Here is an 8,756-nt window from a genome sequence, read left to right as displayed (position 1 = left end):
TCCAAAGAAAGCATGCGTTTAGGCCAAACAAGATGAGGTGCTCAGTTCTATTCTGCTGCTGTATCTTCATTTCCTTCTACTAGAGTTGTTCACTAATGAACCTTCCATAGCCATCAAATTATAAAGTTTTCCTATTTCTATATGCCAATATGCTTATCTCATAAACAGTCTTGCCCCTCACATGTCACTAATCCTTTACTTTGTCTAAATATGTATATATTCTAGCATTTCTGGTTTCTCTTGCGTGAACTTTAAAGATTATAGCTTTCAACCTAGTCTTAGATCTTTATTATTCTTTATACAATCAGTCCTCATTATTCACGGATTCTGTAATTGAAAATTTGCCTAACTTGCTAAAATTTATGTATGACCCCAAAGTCAATACTCACAGTGCCTTCATGATCATTCACAGACACGCAGCACACTGAAAAATCTGAGTCGCCTGACACGCATGTTCCCAGCTGAAGTCAAACAAGGCAATGCTCTGCCTTCTTGTTTCAGTTCTCATACTGTAAACAAGTTCCCTTTTTGCAGTATATTTAGTGCCACATTTTTCATAGTTTTGTGTTTTCTGTTGGAAATTTTACTCTTTAAAATGGGCCCCCAGTGTAGGACTGAACTGCCAACTAGGCTGTGATATGTCTTACAGGGAAAATAGGTTTGTTATACATACTTCATTCAGGCATGAGTTATACTGCTGTCGGTGGTGAGCTCAATGTTAAGGAATCAACAATATATATTAAATAAGGTGTCCTTAAACAGAAACACACATAAAACAAGATTGTGTATTGATCACTTGATGAAAATATTGTGGGCAGAGGCTCACAGGAACCTAACCCTGTATTTCTCCTAGGAATAACAGTTCAGTATTCACCAGTTCAGTGTTTGTGTCAACTTTATGGAACACAACTACTGTGAATAACAAGAATCAACTGTGTCTTTTTATTATGAAGATCAATAAGGAAACAGAGAACTTGAACAATATTATAAACCAAGTAAATCTAATAGACATATACAGAACACTCCAACCAACAATAGTAGAACATATATTCTTTTCAAGTGCACATGGAACATCCTCCAGGATAAACCATGTTAGGCCATAAAACAATTCTCAAAAAGTTTAAAAAGATCGAATAACACAAAGTATCTTCCCCAACCACAATGGAATGAAGCTAGAAAACAAAGAAAGAATGAAAGCTGGAAAATTTACAAACATGTGGAAATTAAACAACACACTTATACAACTGACAGGTGAAAGAAGTCAAAAGGGAAATTTAAAAATACAGTCATACCTCAGAGATATTGCGGGTTTGGTTCTGGACTTCCACAATAAAGTTAATATCGCAATAAAGTGAGTCACAAATGTTTTGGTTTCCAAGTGCATATAAAAGTTTTGTTTACATTATAACATGGCCTATTAAATGTACAATAGCATTATGTATAAGAAACAATGCACATACCTTAATTTAAAAATACTTTATTGATTAAAAATGCTAACCATCATCTGAGCCTTCAAGCAAGTCATAATCCCTTTGCTGGTGGAGGGTCTTGTAAAAAATTCAGTATCTGTGAAGCATAACAAAGCGAAGCACAATAAAATGAGGTATGCCTGTACCTAAGACAAATGAAAATGAAAACACAACATACCAAAACTTATGGGAGGCAGCAAAAACAGTAATCAACAGGGAAATTTATAGCTGTAAAGACCTTTATAGCTGTAAAATTTATAGCTGTAAAAATTTTAAAAAGATCTCAAATAAACAAACACCTTAAGCATTTAGAAAAGGAAGAGCAAACTAAACCCAAAGCTGGCAGAAGGAAGGAAATAACAAAAAAATAGAGCAGAGATAAATGAAATTGAGAATAAAAAACAATGGAAAGAATCAATGAAACCAAAGGTGGTTCTTTTAATAGATCAACAAAATTGACAAACCACTAGCTAGACTGACCAAGAAAAAAAGACCCAAATCTCTAAAATCAGAAATGAAAGTGGGGCCATTATAAGTAAACACTATGAATAACTGTGTACCAACAAATTACATAACCTAAATAAAATTTTCAAAATTCCTAGAAAGAAACAAACTACTAAACTGACTCAAGAAGAAATAGAAAATAGGAAAAGACCCATTAAAAGATATTGAATCAGGGGCCAGCCCAGTGGTGCAGCGGTTAAGTGTGCATGTTCCATTTCAGTGGCCCAGGGTTCACCAGTTTGGATCTTGGGTGCGAACATGGCACCACTTGGTAAGTCATGCTCTGGTAGGTGTCCCACATATAAAGTAGAGGAAGATGGGCATGGATGTTAGCTCAGGGTCAGTCTTCTTCAACAAAAAGAAGAGGATTGGCAGCAGTTAGCTGAGGGCTAATCTTCCTCAAAAACAAAAGATATTGAATCAGTTGGCAAAAAAATCCAACAAACGTTAGCCTAGTACCAGATAACTTCACTGGTAAATTATGCCAAACAAATAAAGAAGAACTAACACATATCCTTCTCAAACACTTCCAAAAAACCAAAAAGAATACTTCCTAACTCATTATAATAGGTTAGCAATACTCTGACATTAAAGTCACACAAAGACATCACAGGAAAACTACACACCAATACCCCCTATAAATATAGATGCAAAATCCTCAACAAAATACTAACAAACCCAATTCAACAGTAAGATTTATATATCATGACTAAGTGGGATTTCTCTAAGGAATTAAAAAGGTGCTTCAATGTTTACAAAAAATCAATCAATGTAATATGTTGTATTAATAGAATAAGGGTGAAAAAACCCTACGATCATCTTAACTGATACAGAAAAAGTATTTGACAAAGTCCAATGTCCTCTCCTGATAAAAATAATCAACAAACTGGGAAAAGAAGGGAACTTCCTCAACATGGTAAAGAATATCTAGGAAAAATCCACAGTCAACATCATACTTAATGGCAAAAGACTGAAAGCTTTTCTCCTTATCTCGGGAACAAGACAAAACTGTCTGCTCTCACCACTTCTATTAGACATTGGACTGGAAGTTTTAGCCAGGGCAATTTCACAAGAAAAAAATAATAATAAAAGACATTCAGGGGGCCAGCCCCGTGGCCGAGTGGTTAAATTCGCACACTCTGCTTTGGCAGCCCAGGGTTTCACTGGTTCGGATCCTGAGTGCAGACCTGGCACCACTCATCAAGCCATGCTGAGGCAGCATCCCACATGCCACAATTAGAAGGGCCCACAGCTAAAAATAAACAACTATGTACCAGGAAGCTTTGAGGAGAAAAAGGAAAAATAAAATCTTCAAAAAAACAAAGGCATTCAGATAGGAAGGAAAAAGTAAAACTATCTCTATTTGCAGATGACATGATCTTATATATAGAAAATCCTAAAGAATCCAAAATAAACACTATTAGAGCTAATAAATTCAGCTAAGTTGCAGGATACACAGAAGATTAACAAACAAAAATCAGTTGTCTTTCTATATACCAGCAACAAACAATCCAAAAGTTAAATTAAGAATTCCATTTACAATAGCATCAAACAAGTAAGAAACTTAGGAGTAAATTTAACCAAGATGGTGTAAGACTTGTATACTAGAAACTACAAAACATTGTTGAAAAAAATTAAATATCTACATAAATGGAAAGATATCCTGTGTTCCTGGATTGGAAGACTTAATATTGTTAAAATTAAATTGTTAAAAATCCTTCAAAGTGATCTGCAGATTCAATGCCATCCTTATCAAAATGCCAAATGCCTTTTTTGCAGAAATGAACAAGCTGATCCTAAGATTCACATGGAATTGCAATGGACCCAGAAGAAATAAAATAATATTGAAAAATAAGAGGCTGGTGTCAAGATGGCAGCATAGGCAGACTCTGAACTCACCTCCTCCCATGGACACAATAAATTTACAACTACTCTTGAAACAATTTCCCCTGAGAGATCTGAAAACTGGGTTAAAAAACAAAACCACAACAAGGGACAATGCTGACTGAGGTAGAAGAGGCAGAAATTCTTTTCTGGGGAGAAAAAAGCCACCTCCTAGCCACAATGCTTAATGGCCAACCAGGAGCAATCTTAAGGTATGAAGCTTTCCCTGGAGGAGAGAGGCATCTGAGTGGGGGAGTGTTACCACAACAAGCAGCTTTTGGACTCAGCACAACCAAGACAAGTGTCATAATATCCTGCTTTGCTGGCTATTAACAACAACAGGGAATACCCCAAGAAAAACTATCAGACATGGGGCGGGGGGGAGAAGCCTCACTTAAAGGGCCCGTACACAAATTTACCCATTTTGGAAAGCAACCTAAAATCACCAGAAAGAAAGGTGCACAGTCCTTTGGTGAAAAGAAAGTCACCTGATAGGCTCTGGGTGCATCTCAGTGAGAGGTGAGACACACCCCCCCAAGGCTGGGACCACCTCCCCAGGGACTGAAACATTGGCAGCAGCCATTGTTGTGACCTAGTACAGGTGCACTGACACAGACACTGCCAGATGCTATTGGAGTTCTTCCCCCGGCCTGTTAGTGCAGGGGTCTGCCCCACCCACTAGAGCATCAATCTAATCCAGCTCAGCCAGGGCAGGCAGCCTGCACTAGGGATTGGCCCCACCCAGCAGCAAGCTCTCGGGCAACTTGTGGGCCAGCATAGGCTGGGTGCCTGGAACCTCTGCAGCCAGAAGAGTGTGTCCACCTCTGTGGGGCAGGGCATGCACAAGGGGCAGGCCTGCATTGATGGGGTGTGTAGACCTCTGGGTAGTGGAGCTTGTCAGCTACAGCAGATTAGTGCTTCTCAAGGAGCCACATAGGAGATTGGCCTCACCTTCCAAAGCCTGAAACAATTGTGTGCTCCCATGCATGGGACCAGTCCCACTGAGCTGCAATCCTGAGAGAGCTGACAAGAGCCTTGCAGGCAGGAGGCCTATAGCAATTTAAGCCCCTGAGCCTAGCAACCAGTCATGCTGGGGGCCTAGTCACTTAATAGAAAAAGTGGAACAGGAATGTGTTATTAGACCTTGCAGTCAACTGTGCTGGGGTTCCCCATGCCCAATAAAACAGCTAAAGAGACCATAGCAGCCACACAAAGCTGAGCATTACAATCAGCCAGCCAGGGGGACAGGCTAGCCTCCCCAGGCACCTGCAGCAAGAACCTTGCCATAACAGAAGGACACATGTAGCCCACACAGGGGACACTCCTTGGACATTTGGAACTGGTGACAAGAGGGAAGCCACTGTTGGGCCTCATAAGGCATCTCTTACATAAGGCCACCTCTCCAAGATCAGATGTAGCTGATCTTCCTAACATAGAGATATAAGCACAGAAAAAGAGGCAAGGTGAGGAGACAAAGAAATACATTCCAAGTAAGGGAACAGGACAAAACCACAGAAAAAAAACTAAACGAAACTGAGATAAACAATCTACTTGATAAAGAGTACAAACTAATAGTCATAAGGATGCTTACTGATCTTGGGAGAAAAATGGATGAACTCAGTGAGAACTTCAACAAAAAATTGGAAAATATAAAAAAGAACCAATCATAAATGAAGAATACAATACTGGAAATGAAAAATTTACTGGAGGGACTCAATAGCAGAGTGGATGATACAGAAGAATGGGTCAGTGAGCTGGACAAAAGATTAGAGGAAATCACCCCAGCTGAACAGACAAAGGAAAAATAATTAAAAAGAAGGAGGAGAGTCTAAGGGACTTCTGGGACAACATCAAATGCACTAACATCTATATTATAGGCGTTCCAGAAGGAGAAGAGAGAGACAAAGGGGCAGAGAATCTATTTGAAGAAATAACAGCTGAAAACTTTCCTAACCTAAGGAAGGAAACAGACATCCAGGTACTGGAAACACAGAGAGCAACAAATAAGATCAACCCAAAGAGGCCCACACCAAGACACATTATAATTCAAATGTCAAGAATTAAAGATAAGAGAGAATCCTAAAAGCTGCAAGAGGAAGGCAACAAGTTACATACAAAGGAAACCCCATAAGGCTATCAGCTGACTTCTCAGCAGAAATTTCACTGGGTAGAAGGGAGTGGCATGATATATTTAAAGTGCTGAAAGGAAAAAGCCTACAACCAAGAATAATCTACCCAACAAGGTTATCATTCAGAATGGAAGTAGAAAGAGTTTCCCAGACAAGCAAAAGTTAAAGGAGTTTGTCACCAAGAAACCAGCCTTACAAGAAAGGGTAAAGGGACTTATTTAAGTGGGAAAGAGACAACCACAAATAGGAATAAGAAAATTCTCCAAAAAATAAATAAATAAAATAAAATCACTGCTAAAGGCAAATATAGAGTAAAGGTAGCAGATCAACCACTTACAAAGCTAATATGAAGGTCAAAAGACAAAAGTACTAAAACGATCTATTGCCATAATAAGAGGGTGATGGATACACATGCACAAAAAAAGAGATTAGATATGATATCAAAAACATAAAATGTTGGAGGAGACGAGTGAAAGAGTAAACTGAAGAGACCAGAGACCATCAACTTAATATAGATTCCTATATACTTGGGTTGTTATATATGAACCTCATGGTAATCACAAACCAGAAACCTATAATAAATACAGAAAGAATTAAGACAAAGGAACTCAAACATAATACTAAAGAAAGCCATCAAACCACAAAGGGAGTCAGCAAGAGAAGAAAGGAACAGAGAAGAACTACTAAAACACCCAGAAAAAAAGTAACAAAATGGCAATAAGCACATTCTTATCAATAGCCACTTTAAATGTCAATGGACTATATGCTCAAATCAAAAGGGATAGGTTAGCCAATTGGATAAAAAAGTAAAACCCAAACATATGCTGCATACAAGAAACACACTTCAGACCTAAAGACACTCAAGAACTGAAAGTGAAAGGATGGAAAAAGATATTCCATGCAAACGGCAAAGAAGAGAAAGGTGGGATAGCAATACTTAGACGAAATAGACTTTAAAACAAAAACTGTAACAAGAGACAAAGAATGGCACTAGATAATGATAAAGACAACAATCCAACAAGAGCATATAATGCTTGTAAATATCTATGAACCCAACAGAAGATCACCTAAATATATAAAGCAATTATTAACAGACGTAAAAGGAGAAATAGACAGTAACACAATAACAGTAGGGTACTTTAACACTCCACTTACACCAATGGATAGATCATCCAAAGAGAAGATCAATAAGGAAACAATGGCCTTAAATGATACATTAGACCAGATGTACCAGATGGACTCAGTAGATACAGACAGAATATTCCATCCAAAACCACAGAATACATAATCTTTTCAAAAGCACATGGAATGTTCTCCAGGATAGATCACATATTAGGCCACAAAACAAGTCTCAATAAATTTAAGAAGACTGAAATAATACCAAGCATCTTTTCTGACCACTAAGATATGAAACTAGAAATCAACTACAGGAAGAAAATTGGAAAAGCAACAAATACATGGAGATTAAACAAAATGCTACTGAACAACGATTAGGTCAATGAAGAAATCAAACAAGAAATCAAAAAGTACCTGGAGAAAAATGAAAATGAAAATATAGCATGCCAAAATGTATGGGATACAGCAAAAGCAGTTCTAAGAGGGAAGTCTATAGCAATTCAGGCCTACCTCAACAAACAAAAAAATCTCAAATCAACAATCTAACAGTGCAACTAAAGGAAGCAGAAAAAGAAGAATAAACAAAGCCCAAAGTCAGTAGAAGGAAGGAAATAATAAAAATCAGAGCAGAAATAAATGAAATAGAGACTGACAAAACAATAGAAAAAAATCAATGAAACAAAGAGCTGGTTCTTTGAAAAGATAAACGAAATAGACAAACCTTTAGCTAGACTCACCATGAAAAAAAGAGACGAGGCTCAAATAAATAAAATTGGAAATGAAAGAGGAGAAATTACAATGGACACCTCATAAATACAAAAGATTATAAGAGAATACTATAAAAAGTTATACACCAACAAATTGGATAATCTAGAAGAAATGGATAAATTCTTAGAATCATACAACCTTCCAAAACTGAATCAAGAAGAAATAGAGAATTTTAATAGACCAATCATCAGTAAGGAGATCAAAACAGTAATCAAAAACCTCCCCAAAAATAAAAGTCTAAGGCCAGATAGCATCCCTGATGAATTTTACCAAACATTCAAAGACAATACTGTCTATCCTTCTCAACTCTCCCAAAAAATTGAAGAGGAGGGGAAGCTTCCTAACACATTCTATGAGCCCAATATCACCCTGATACAAAAACCAGACAGGACAACACAAAAAAGGAAAATTGCAGGCCAATATCAGTGACGAACATTGATGCAAAAATCCTCAACAAAATACTAGCAAATCATGGGGCCAGCCTGGTGGTGTAGCAGTTAAGTTCATGCACTCCACTTCAGCGGCCCGGTGTTGACCAGTTCGGATCCTGGGCGCAGACCTACGCACCACTTTACAAGCCATGCTGTAGCAGGCATCCCACATATAAAGTAGAGGAAGATGGGCAAGGATATTAGCTCAGGGCCAATCCTCCTCAGCAAAAAAGAGGAGAATTGGTGGTGGATGTTAGCCCAAGGCTAATCTTCCTCAAATAAAAGAAACTAGCAAATCGAATACAACAATACATTAAAAAGATCATACAACATGATCAAGTGGGATTTATTCCAGGGATGCAGGGATGGTTCAACATCCACAAGTCAATTAACACGATGCACAACATTAACAAAATGAAGAATAAAAATCACATGATCATCTCAATAGATGCAGA

The 8,756-nt window shown here is 37.8% G+C and overlaps 1 protein-coding gene across 1 annotated transcript in view; it reads right to left on the bottom strand.

The window, feature by feature from the left end:
• Positions 1-1,060: 1,060 nt before the first annotated feature.
• LOC124235547 (zinc finger protein 180-like) overlaps positions 1,061-8,756 on the bottom strand; it is a 118,508-nt gene continuing 110,812 nt past the window's right edge. Inside the window, exon 8 of the mRNA XM_046653735.1 lies at positions 1,061-1,566. The gene's annotated coding sequence lies outside the window, so the exon portion shown is untranslated. The remainder of the gene's footprint in view (positions 1,567-8,756) is intronic.

This window comes from Equus quagga, chromosome 2 (assembly GCF_021613505.1).
Source record: "Equus quagga isolate Etosha38 chromosome 2, UCLA_HA_Equagga_1.0, whole genome shotgun sequence".
Lineage (NCBI taxonomy): Eukaryota > Metazoa > Chordata > Mammalia > Perissodactyla > Equidae > Equus > Equus quagga.
The sequence above is the reverse complement of the archived record's forward strand: the minus strand, read 5'-3'. Positions and strand labels throughout refer to the sequence as shown.